General features: G+C 38.7%; 1 non-coding gene across 1 annotated transcript; it reads right to left on the reverse strand.

The window, feature by feature from the left end:
- Window positions 1–12,486: 12,486 nt before the first annotated feature.
- On the reverse strand, window positions 12,487–12,593 carry LOC126793030 (small nucleolar RNA R71). The gene has a single exon (XR_007672014.1). It is a non-coding gene; the product is annotated as a small nucleolar RNA R71 (small nucleolar RNA).
- Window positions 12,594–13,398: the final 805 nt, after the last annotated feature.

Here is a 13,398-nt window from a genome sequence, read left to right on the forward strand (position 1 = left end):
GGTACGTTTGCTTATCGTCGCATACCTTTTGGTTTATGCAACGCTCCAGGTACGTTTCAACGTTGTATGTATCACATTTTCACTAAGTATATTGGTTCTAAAATTGAAGTTTTTATGGATGATTTTTCTGTTTATGGTGAAAATTTTGAGACATCCCTAGAGAATGTTGAACTTGTGCTTAAACGTTGTGAAGAAACTAACTTCGTTTTGAATTGGGAAAAATGTCATTTCATGGGAAACTAATTGTCTTAGGCCATATTATTTTATCTAGAGGAATTGAGGTTGATAAGTCTAAAATAGATCTTGTGCGTCACTTACCCCTCCCCACAAGTGTGAGGGATGTTTGATCGTTTCTTGGACATGCAGGTTTCTATCGTAGGTTTATCAAGGAATTTTTCAAGAGTGCGAGACCAATGAGTTCATTGCTTCAAAAGGACGTTCCCTTTCACTTTGATGATGATTGCAAGCATGCATTTGAGACCTTGAAGAAGCTCTTAACGTCTGCACCAATCATGGCACCGCCAGATTGGTCCTTGCCATTTGAGTTGATGTGTGATGCCACCGAATATGCAGTTGGAGCCATGCTAGGGCAGAGGAAGGATAAGCAGCCCTACGCTATCTATTATGCCTCACGAATGCTCAATGAAGATCAACAGAACTACACCACAACTGAAAAAGAACTTCTTGTCATGAATTTTGCTCTAGATAAGTTTCGTTCTTACTTACTTTAATCCAAAGTTATTGTTTACACTGACCATGCAACTTCGAAGTACTTAATGACAAAGAAGGATGCCAAACCAAGATTGATTCGATGGATTCTTTTACTCCAAGAGTTCGATCTTGAGATCAAGGACAAGAAGGGAAGTGACAATGTTATGGCGGATCACTTCAGTCGATTGGTGAGAAATGCCGAGCCCTTGGCTATCCTAGAGAGCTTTCCGGATGAGCAACTCTTTCGAGTTGACGTAAGTGAGCCATGGTATGCAGATATTGTGAATTATCTTGGTTCTAACCAATTTCCGGATACTTTATCGCATGCTCAAAAGAATAGACTCAAGGCATTAGCTAAGTATTATGTTTGGGATGAACCATACTTGTGGAAACATTGTGTTGATCAAATCATTAGGAGGTGTGTCCCTGAATCTGAACATCATTCTATACTTACTTTTTGCCATTCTGAATCTTGTGGAGGACATTTTGGTTCACGTAGTACTGCTCTTAAGGTGTTAGGATGTGGTTTCTTTTGGCCTACAATTTTTAAACATGCATATCATTTTTGCATGACTTGTGATAGATGCCAACACATGGGAAACATAGAATCTAGGGATCAAATGCCTATGACACCGATTATATATGTTGAAATATTTGATTGTTGGGGTATTGATTTCATGGGACCTTTTCCTAACTCAAATGGTTTCTTATACATACTCGTTTGTGTTGACTATGTTTCGAAATGGGTGGAAGCAAAGGCCACCCGGACTAATGATTCTCGAGTTGTTGCAGATTTTCTAACATTTTCTCTGGATTTGGTATGCCGAGAATTATCATTAGTGATGGAGGATCTCACTTTTGCAACCGGACCATTGAGGCGTTGTTGAAGAAGTATGGAATCAAGCATAAGGTTGCTACGCCTTATCACCCCTAAACAAGTGGACAAGTGGAGTTATATAATCGTGAGATCAACGATTGGATGATGCTCTTTGGGCCTATAGGACGGCATACAAGACTCCTCTTGGCATGTCACCATTTCGATTAGTCTATGGCAAGGCGTGCCATCTTCCTGTGGAGCTTCAACATCGTGCATGGTGGGCTGTGAAGAATTTTAACATGGACGTTGATGAGGCCGGATTGCATAGGCAGTTGCAATTGCATGAGCTTGAAGAGATTAGGAATGAGGCCTATGATTCGGCAATGATTTACAAGGAGAAGACTAAGACGTTCCATGACCGCATGATTAGGAAGAAACACTTTGTCGTTGGGCAGAAAGTTTTTTTGTCGTTCTAGGTGGCTTGGACCGTTTGTTGTTACTGACATTTTTTCTTCTAGTGCTATTCAGATCAAAAGTATGGTGCATGGGAAGGAGTTCACCGTACTATGAGAATTTTGTGGAGCATAACGTGGAGGAGACGTCTCTCCTTGATCCTATGTCAAGCAAGTCATATTTATATCGTTTCTTGGCTTTATAACCTCATTACATCTATTTTGATCAATTCATATGCCATAGAATTGCAATGAACTAGAGGATGCTAGAACTTACTTTGTGAAACTTTCGAAGATTTATGTCATAATATACTCTGATTTTGATAAGGATTGTTGGATCTTTTTAGGATTTCCACCACTAAAGCCAAAAAGTCGTATTCCCTATTTTGAGCCATGCTTGGGACACCTTAGTTTTAACCCTTTGAGCCTACGTTTAGCCTTTTCTTTCATCACCAACATATTATGTCCTTGCTTAGTATAGTTGTATCTCTACCTTGTCTTTAAGGCTTGGCAGAGCCGATTCTTGGTGTTAATATGGAGTGATGATTTGATTCAAGTGTGGGGTTATGCTATTGTATAGATGTATGCCATGAAAAGAGTATGGAAGATTAAGAAAAATTGATTGATGCCGTGTGAAAGTAAAAGAGAAAAAGTATACATACACGGTTTGAAAAAAAAATGAAAAGAATCATAAGGAGATCACGGCATAACTAGATGTTGTTTATGTGAATTTGGAGTTGTGATGCATTTTTTGAAGGCTCAATTATGTTATACTTGCGCCTTTGTTCATTTTCACAATGTTTAGAGTGAAGAATGGGTCCAACATGATGAAATTTGGCCTTTGTTTTATGGAGTATGGCGACATAAGGTGGATGTTTTGCTCTGCTAAGTCTTGAGGATGACCTTTGTGATTCCTTTACCCTGAAAAATGTATTCATGTCGAGCCTGAGCCTAACTTTTATAAAGATCCGCATGATTCTTAAAATGAGTAGCTCTTGATCTGTGGAGTTTGTTTCATGAGTAAGCATATGGTTTGGGTTCATTTGGATATATGATTGGTTTCTTTCATGAGGTTTTCGATTTCACTATGTGTTTATAACTCTTGTGTGTGAAAAGCTTTTAAGCATATGCCATGTTCTTGAGAGAAAAAGATTTGGAGTGCATATCCTTTATGAGTTGAATTTGAACTTGTTTTCAACATGTCGAGCTTAATTTCACCTTTGTTTATGCCATGTCTTACTTGTTAAACGAAATCTCGTGTTTATTACCCATTAAATTCATCTTATCTATTTCGATTGAGCATTATTCTTGATGCTATGAGTTTGAAGATCTCTGAGACAAAATGTTGAAGGCATTATTAGTTTTCTCGTTAGTTTTAGTGTTTTGATTTTCGTTTTATGTTTTAATTTCCCTTTTTTAGTGTTTACTAAGGGACTAGCAAAGTCTAAGTGTGGGCTTGTTGATAGGAGCACAAAGTGTGACGTTCTTAATGTTTATATACCCTATTCTTATGCTTTGTTACTTCTTATTTAGTTGTTTTAGGTTCATATTTGTCATTTGTATGTTCTAACTAGAGTTATGCCGAAATTGAATGACTTGATGATGAAATTGTGCTAAGTGTTAGAAATCCTTATTGAGCTAGGATTCCTTACTCAACTAGTACTCTACTTTCCTATTTTCATTTTTTCCTATTCTTTAATCGTCAATTTCTTTTCAGGAAGGACAAATCATACTTGGAAAGGAAGTAGTGATGCTGTGATGCATTCCTAGTGAGACAATGAAATCATGACCAAGTTGAAGAAGCAGAAGAAGAGGCCGGCCTAGCTACTCCTAGTTGAACAAGGAGAGATGCCGTGCAGCTCATAATTGTCTCCCTATTGGATTTGGTTTCCCACATCAAGTTGGATTTGGAGTACATGAATCAAAATCCATAACAAAGAAGATTTCAGCTTCCCAATGGGATTCTACCTCCTATAAGGGACGACAAGAGGGTTTATTTTCTCCTATATGTAGAGGATCGGCCTCCCCATTAAATCATCATCAACCTTGCACACAAGCACAAGCCTATCTCTGCCGAATCAATCCCTCATCCTTCCAAGAAATCCTAAAACCGATTCCACCATTCTCCACCATCATCCTTAGCCTTCAAGCACGCTTGTGAAGATGTTCCATCCCCTTAGAAGTCACGGCTACACCTTGTAGAATTGTTTGATCAATAAAGTGTAACCATGATTCTCTCTATGTTTAAATTCGGTTTTTGGTTTTTCTTGTTCTTGGATGAGTATGCGATTTGTGTAGAGTAATCTTGTTTCAATTTTGTCTATGAAATTCTACATGATTCAATTTATATAAGATGCGATTTCATATTTTGGTTTTATGAATTTTCTGTTTTGGTTTCTGCCGTGTACTATCTATGAATGATTTCGATTCCTAAGTGTTATGATTATGCTTGTAGCATAATATTTCGATTTCTAAATGTTTACTCTCTTATATGTGAATTTCGAATTGCATGGTTGTTGGTTAAGTAGGTGACATGCTTAATGAATTCAATGTGCATAGCTTTGGAATTACATGATGAAGATGAACATGTTAGATTTCAATTATGGCTGCTTGGTATTAATCGAATGTGTTAAGTGTCTATGGGATTAGGTTACTGCTTAGAACCCCAATTGCATCATCCAACCTTAAGTGTTCATAAGGGAGTCTCGACATGATTCTAAAAAGAGACATAGAACTTGTTTTCGATATCTTTATGTGAATTGTTTTGGTGATGTATTATGTGTTGGTTGGTTGATCACATGTATATATTAGTTTAGGTTTTATTTTCTGTTTTTATCTTTCAATCTGATCCTATATATCAAACTCTTTTATATCTTTATGAATTCGTGTTAAGTGTTGTGATCATAAGCCCTGGCTGGATCCCCGGTTTGTGAACGATACCTTCTTGCTTTATACTACTAATGATGCTTACATGGTTAAATATTGATGTCGAGTAATCGAGCAATTATCAAATCGTTGATTCTAAATAACTAAGAAGTCTTAACGATTAGATGAACCGCTTCGGACTCTAATTAGAATTGGAATTGAAATGGACTTATAAAGAATCGAAATACTTGCGGCTTATATGTTGTTCTATGCGTGTCATACATGTTAAATGAATAGAATTCGTTTTTTGGTTATGTAATGAGTGGTACATCAATTGTATATAAGTAATTTAGGATTTATTTTCAGTAGTAGTTTTAGAATCCAAATCAAATCCCCCAATAACATGATAAGTTTTGAGGCCCTTTTGATTCTTCGGACTGAACGATCCCTGCTTATTCTATACTAACGATGATGTTTTTCAGGGTACGTAGGCCGCACGTCCACCTCGCTTTATAACTTAGAAAATAACTTTGTATAAATAGATATATATAGCTTCAAAAGAAAATAATATTCTAATTTTTAAGGTATATCGGATAAAGAAGACCCTTATCTTGGGTTGTCTCAGTCCATTGCACAGTTAGCTCTTCTGCTCCACGTACCTTAAAAGTTAGGATTGTGTATGAATAAAATCAATTAGACTTAGAGATACTCCTACACTTGTAATTTTCGAAATATAGAAGAAAAGAAACACAAGAAACGAAATTGAACACAGATATAAAGAGAATGACGTTTTAGAACTTTGTAAAAGAAACAAAATTTTGTAAAAAGAAAGTGAAAGTTGAAGTTTATATTTCCTTATACTTGTATTTCATACTTTGTAAAGATACTAATATATATGTGTTCTTTTCAGGTTAATGAATGTCCAAGATTAGTGTTTGGTCCGAAGAGATTAGTGAACGCCTGAAAAGAATTCAGCCTCCACCCCAGTTTGATAACGTTTCCATTGAATCATATTCATTTCACGAAGAGAAAGCGTTTGGGTCCATTTCGCCATTTCCAAGTGCATCAAGTTGTAGTGGGCTTAATTCTTTGTTCATTGAGGATCCAGAGTTGGAATTGTTGACAAGCCCATTTCCATTGGCCCAGTTGAATTTCAATCTATCTGATAAAAAACCTGAAGTTAAAGAAGAAGTAATGGCATCAATTAGAGAACAAAATGGTCAAGTTGAAGGAGTAGTTGGTCGGACAGCGCCCTCTAACCTTGCATATCATGTCCCGAAGGAGGGCAAGACTAGTTATGTTGTTTTGAAGAGTGGATTTCTGCACCACTTGCCCAAGTTTCATGCACTTTCTGGTGAGGATCCTAATCAACATCTCACCATGTTCCAGTTCAATTGCGAGACTATGTGCCCAAGAGGAACAGACATTCAGATTGTGAAGATGAGAGCTTTTCCTTACTCATTGGAAGACCGTGCTCAGAAATGGTTATTTGAGCTGCCAGCTGGTAGGATCACTTCTTGGACTACCATGGTGAACGAATTTTTGTCCAAATACTTCCCATCTTCAAGAGTTATTCATATAAGGAAGCAGATCACTGGTATAAAGCAAGGGCCAGATGAGTGATTCTACAACTACTATGAGAGATTCAGGTCTCTTATAGCACCATGTCCATCTCATGGCATTAGGGAAGGTCTACTGGTTCAATACTTTATGAAGGCCTTCTACAAATGGAAAGAGAGTTCCTTGATTCAGCTGCTGGTGGATCGTTCTTGGACAAGAGCAATGTAATGGCAAAAGATATTTTGGAGAAGAGAGCAATCAATAACCAACAGTTTGGGACATCTGCAAGTGCTACATGGCAGGTGCATGAGACTCACTCTAGTTCGAACTCTGCTCTAGAGGACAAGGTCGACAAGTTGTCCAAGATGATGAGCCATTTCATTAAGACTAGTGGAGCTCAAGTCTGTGGAATATGTACGGAGGGGCACCCTACTGATCAATGTCCTCAAGTTGTTTCTAGTGGAGGGTATGAGGAAGTCAATGCCCTTGGTTATCAAGGAGGTCAGAGGTACAACCCATATTCAAACACCTACAATCCTGGCCTACGTGATCATCCTAACTTTTGATGGTCTAATAATGAGAATATACTAAGGCCACATCAGAATGCTATGCAATTTGGGCCTCGTCCGGCTGGTTTATTTAGACCACAACCTCCACTACTCAATGTACCACCTCCAAACGTGGCTACTACTCAAAATTATGATGAGCTGTTGAAGTCTTTAGCTGCTGGGCAAAGTCAGTTGAACACCGTTACTCAAACTTTGGTGGTGGGTCAACCAGCGAATAGCAAGGACATTGCGGAGTTTAAAACGCATATGGGCCAGGTAGTGGATTTCATGGGCCGATTTTTTGAGCAAGGAAAGCTGCCGAGTGGTGTCATACCCAATCCAAGGAATGAGCAAGCCCAAGCTATCATGACAAAGAGTGGGCTCAAGCTTAAAGAGAGACCAAATGTTGCAAAGAAGGCCAACACGGCCCATGATGTTGTTCTTGACCAATAAAGTGACGAAATTGCAATGAAGGACTTGGAGAAAGATCCAGCTACCTCCAAGAAGGAGATGGTGGTGTCCCATGATGCACCCAAAGGTATGATTGCTAACTCAAGTGATTTAGTTAAGACTAATCCCATTTCTTGTGTACCTTTCCCTTCTAGGTTCGCAAAAAGCAAGAAGGATAAATCGGATGAGGAGGTGTTGGAAGTCTTTAGGAATGTGGAAATTAACCTTTTCAGCGATGTATGCTTGCTATTTTCTCTGACTTTATCGAAAATATCATTGAAGTTTTTATGGACGACTGTAGTGTTTATGGTAAAGACTTTGATGCATGTTTAGAGACCTTAGAGTTAATATTGAAAAGGTGTGTAGAGACTAACCTTGTGCTTAATTGGGAAAAATGTCATTTTATGGTTAATCAAGGGATAGTTTTAGGACATATTGTGCGGTGTTGGGCCAAAGAAGAGAAAAGAAGCCTGTGGTGATCTATTATGCGTCTCGGACTCTTAATGAAGGCCCAGATGAATTATTCGACTACGGAAAAAGAACTTTTGGTTGTAATCTTTGCTTTAGAGAAATTTCGATCATATCTTTTGCATTCTAAAGTTGTTGTGTATTCTGATCATGCAGCCTTAAGGTATTTGATGACAAAGAAGGATGCTAAGCCCAGATTGATCTGGTGGATACTGTTGATTCTAGAGTTTGACCTTGAGATTCGAGACAAGAAGGGAAGTGAAAAATGTGGTGGCTGATCATTTGAGTAGGATCGTGCGAAATGAAGAAAGAAAGCCACTACGTGAGACTTTTCCAGATGAGCAACTTTTTGGGATGGAGGTAAGTGTGCCTTGGTATGCCAATATTGTCAATTATTTAGTTACTAAGGACTTTCCTAGTACACTTTCGCATGCTAATAATGCTAAATTGAAGAAAATGGCTAGATACTATATTTGGGATGAACCGTATTTATGGAAACAATGTAGTGATCAAATCATTAGGAGATGTGTCCCAGAGAATGAGCATAGGTCGATTCTTAACTTCTGTCATGGGGAGGCATGTGGATGTATTCTGGGCCTCGTAGAACAGCTTTGAAGGTGTTGGAATGTGGTTTCTATTGACCTACTATTTTCAAGGACCGATACTTGTTTTGTGTTTCTTGTGATAGGTGTCAACGGACTGGTAATATTGGTAAGAGAGATCAAATGCCCCTATCACTTATAATAATTGTCGAAATTTTTGATGTGTGGGGCATTGATTTCATGGGTCCATTTCCTTCATCTAGATGTTTCTTGTATATCTTGTTAGCTGTTGATTATGTGTCGAAGTGGGTGGAAGCGAAGGCCACCAGGACTAATGATTCGAAAGTGGTTGCAGGTTTCTTGAGAACTAACATATTTTGCAGGTTTGGAGTACCAAGAGTTTTGATAAGTGATGGAGGTTCTCATTTCTGCAACCGGATAATTGAGGCATTGCTCAAGAAGTATGAAGTAACCCATAAGGTTTCGACACCATATCATCCTCAGACAAGTGGCATGGCAGAAGTGTCCAACAGAGAGATCAAGGGAATTCTGGAGAAAACTGTAGGTCCAACAAGAAAGGATTGGAGTGATCGATTGGACGATGCATTATGGGCCTATTAGGATGTCACCATTTAGATTTGTGTATGGGAAGACATGTCACCTTCCAGTTGAGTTAGAGCACAGAGCATGGTGGGCGGTAAAGACATTCAACATGGACAAGGATTCAGCCGGTCTTCATAGGAAATTGCAGCTCAATGAGCTTGAGGAGATACGAAATGACGCCTATGATGCTGCATGGATTTACAAAGAGAAAACGAGAGCTTATCATGACAAGATGATTCGTGGGAAAGAGTTTGTAGTTGGTCAAAAAGTTCTTCTATTGCATTCTAGACTTAAACATTTTCCTGGCAAATTACGTTCTCATTGGGTTGGTCCATTTGTTGTTACTAATGTGTTTGCTCATGGTGCTATTGAAATTAAAAGTGACAAAATAGGTTAGACGTTCAAGGTGAATGGGCATCGACTTAAGCCCTATTATGAGCCTTTTGAGGAGCACACGTATGAGGAGACGAGTGTTAGAGATGCGCCAAATGAAGTATGAGCATGAGAGAGGCAACCCATTTTAACCGTACCTGTGGAGGAGTCGTTGATAGGAGCAAAAAGTGTGACGTTCTTAATGTATATATGCCATATTCTTATGCTTTGTTACTTCTTATTTAGTGTTTTAGTTTCATATTTGTCATTTCTATGTTCTAAGGAGAGCTATTTCGAATTTTGGATGAATTGATGATGAAATTGTGCTAAGTTTTAGAACTCCTTATTGAGCTAGGATTCATTACTCGACTATGATTCTACTTTCCTATTTTAATTCTTTCCTATTCCTTAATTGTCGTATTCTTTTCAGGAAAGACAAATCATATTTGGAAAGGAAGAAGAGATGTCGAGATGCATTCCTAGTTGAACAAGGAAATCATGTTCGAGTTGAAGAAGGAGAAGAGGAGGCCGGCCTAGCTACCCTAGTTGGACCAAGAGAATGCCGAGCAGCCCTTAAGTGATCTCCCTATTGGACTTGGTTTCCTACATCAAGTTGGATATGGAGTACATGAATCAAATCCATAACAAAGAGGATTTCAGTTTCCCATTTGGTTTCTATCTCCTTATAGGACGGCAAGATGGCTTCCTAGACTCCTATATATAGAGGCTCGGCCTCCCCATATTTTGATCATCAACCTTACACACAAAGCACAAGCCATAGCTCTGCTGAAATACTCTTCCATCCTCCAAGAAATCCTAAAACCGAAATTCATCCTTTTCCACCCTTTGGATTCGAAGCAAGTAGCCTAGGATCTGCGTTTGCTTGGAATAAACCCCGTAGGATTATTTCAAAGTGTAACTCTATGATCTTCATGTTTTATTTCGGTTTTATATGTTCTTGTTCTTGGATGATTTCTGTTTTTGTTTTGTTAAAGTTCAATTCAATCTTGTCTATGAGATAGTTGTTCTTTCGAATTGTGTATGAATTAAAGATTTCGATTTCTTTTTCAAGTATTTCTGTTTTGATGCCGTGAGTTATTGTTTCATGTTCTTGATCAAATTTCGATTTGTTCTTATATTGCATGTGTGATTAAGACAAGTAGTTGATGTTGCATATGTTAATCATTCAAAGTTAGTAACGATTATGATACAAGTAGTTGAGTAATTGTTCTTTGGTTTTCCACCGATTTTTGATTCTAGGTTCGGCGTTGGATAGGTACTTAAAACATCTTGATTTCTCTTTGTGATACGTAATTGCATGATGAATTGGTATGTTAGATTTCGTAGCAAGATAAGTAGTTAAGCTCGAATGTATCCATGTATTAGGAACCAAGTAGGAACTTGATGCATGATCGAACTTAGTTTGGAATCTTGAGACCTACGGCATGAACATGAATGAGAAGAGAATTCGATGGCTTTGTTCTTACATGATTTGTTTGGTGATTATTTATGTGTTGGTTGGTTGATCACATGTATATATTAGTTTAGGATTAATTTACTATTTTTATGATTCAATCCGAAACCTATATCAACTTTTTATATCTTTATGAATTCGTGTTAAGTATTGTGATCCTAAGCCCTGGCGGGATCCCCGGTTTGTGAACGATACCCTCTTGCTTTATACTACTAATGATGTGTTCAGGGTTAAATATTGATGTCGAGTAATCGAGCAGTCATCAAATGGCGCCGTTGCCGCGGATCCATAAGAGATGGATCCCTAACTTTTAATGCGAATTCATTGTTTATATTGTACATTTGTATATTCTTATCCTATTTCGTTGTAACATATAGTAAATATATCTTAGGTTGTTGTTTTGATGCTTGAGTGAATGATTGTTGTAGGTTGTAAATCGAACGGAATAGGTAAAGTCCCTTTTGTTAATATTAGCCTTAACCCTTCATGCTAGCTCTCGAGTTTGCATGAGGTCGAGGGCGGCTTTTATTAACACTTGGAGATTTGTCTACCACACAAGGTTAAGTCCAGCTGAGTAAGAGGCACGCTCTCTTATTACTCTGGTGCATGGGACCAAAATTGGATCTCAGAGAACTGCTGACTGACATACATCTCGGTGATGGAGTCGATAGGGAGTTCGCTCTCCGTAGTTCAACAAATGAGTCCTACCATGTTCACTATCTCTAATTGAGCTACAAGGCCTTCTGAAACAAAGACTTGATCTTGTGTCTAGGCATCCATACTTAGGCCGCACGTTCACCTTGGTTTACAACTTAGAATCAATCGATCGTTCAATCATTGAAATAGCAAAAAGAACTTGTGTATTGTATGAACTTTTGTAAACGTAAAGAACTAACTTTTGTAAACTTGACAACATAGTTACCGTGTCCTTCCCCATAAGTGTGCGTGTGTATGACTAAGGGAAGGCACAAATTTTAGGTGTTCATTGTGTATTCTTCAATGCTAACTCTTTAACTTTCGTATAACAGGTACTATGCATGTCCGATATTTCTAAGAGAACACAAGAGCTCAAGGATTGAATTCAAGCACTTCGAGATTAAACAACTCTTTAACAAGTGGACCTTTAGATTTCGAAACTTCTCCAAGCAATTCACTCTTAAACACTTCACCTAGATCAGGAGAAGAGGAGGATTTTTCCTTCCCCTTCATCTTCAAATCAGACTTAGATACAATTGCGGACCGTGACATAATTCCTGTTGGTGCTCCAATGGCACTCAAGAATGCGTTCATTCCCACCACCCCTGAATCACCTTCATGCATTGCTTTCACTCCACCTGATGAAGCTAACTTCTCCATTCCGGTTCAATTGCTTGCGTAGCTGCCTAAGTACTCTGGTTCTTCAATGGAAGACCCTAATGTTCACCTTAGGGAGTTCTTGGACATTTGCAAGCTCCAATCGATTCATCACCTTTCTCAAGAAGGCTTGAGGTTGCTTTTGTTTCCATTTACCCTTAAGGTTGATGCTAAACTTTGGTTGTATTCTTTGCCTGCATGAATCATCACTACATGGGATGAAATGACTAGGAGGTTCTTGAAGCAATTCTTCCCTGCTCAACTCATGAAAAGTCTTAGGAGGGAGATTCAGAACTTCACTCAAAAGGATGGTGATTCACTCTATGAGGCATGGGAGGAATTTCAAAAACTACAAAGGAAGTGCCCTCACCATGGTATTTCGTTGGATGACTTGGTGCAATTCTTCTATGAAGGACTCGACACCACCAATAAGAGCATGGTGGACTCGGCATGTGGCTGCACATTCATGAACAAGACTGGTCAAGAAGTGTACACCTTGATAGATGACTTGGCTGACAACAATCGCCAATTTAGTACCAAGGAGAAGAGAGGAAGCAAGAGCCGTGGGGTGTATGATGTTGATGCAAGAAATCAGATGGCTACTTTAGAAAGGAAGCTTGACGTTCTCGTCAAGGCATTCAATGGTTCGAGCATCAACAATCAAGCATGTGGTATTTGTTCTTTCAAAGATCACACAACTGAAAATTGTCCAAATGGTGCAATGACTGAAGAAGAGTTGAACTTTATGGGGCAACAAAGGCCTAGGTACGATCCATACTCGAACACATACAATCCTGGACTTAGAGATCATCCAAATTTTCGTTGGAACAACAATGCCCAACCGTCCAATGCTCAAGGGCAAGGACCTCGTCCTTCAGGTTTGTTTGTGAGGCCTCAGGTACCTCAAGGTTCTGTTCCCTTTAACTCTAATGTTCATGGTTCGAATAATGCATCTTCACCTAACTATGATGAACTTTTGAAGTCTCTTGCTCAAGGGCAACAAAATCTAAACTCTGCTACTCAAGCTTTAGTTACAAGTCAACAAGCTCATTCTAAGGACATAACCGAGCTTAAGAAGCAGATGGGACAAGTGATCGTCTTCATGGGGAAGATCCATGAAGGAGGGAAGTTGCCGAGCCAAACTGAGCCTAACCCTAACGTGAAGGCCATGATTACAAGAAGT

Source organism: Argentina anserina, chromosome 4, assembly GCF_933775445.1.
Source record: "Argentina anserina chromosome 4, drPotAnse1.1, whole genome shotgun sequence".
Classification (NCBI taxonomy): domain Eukaryota; kingdom Viridiplantae; phylum Streptophyta; class Magnoliopsida; order Rosales; family Rosaceae; genus Argentina; species Argentina anserina.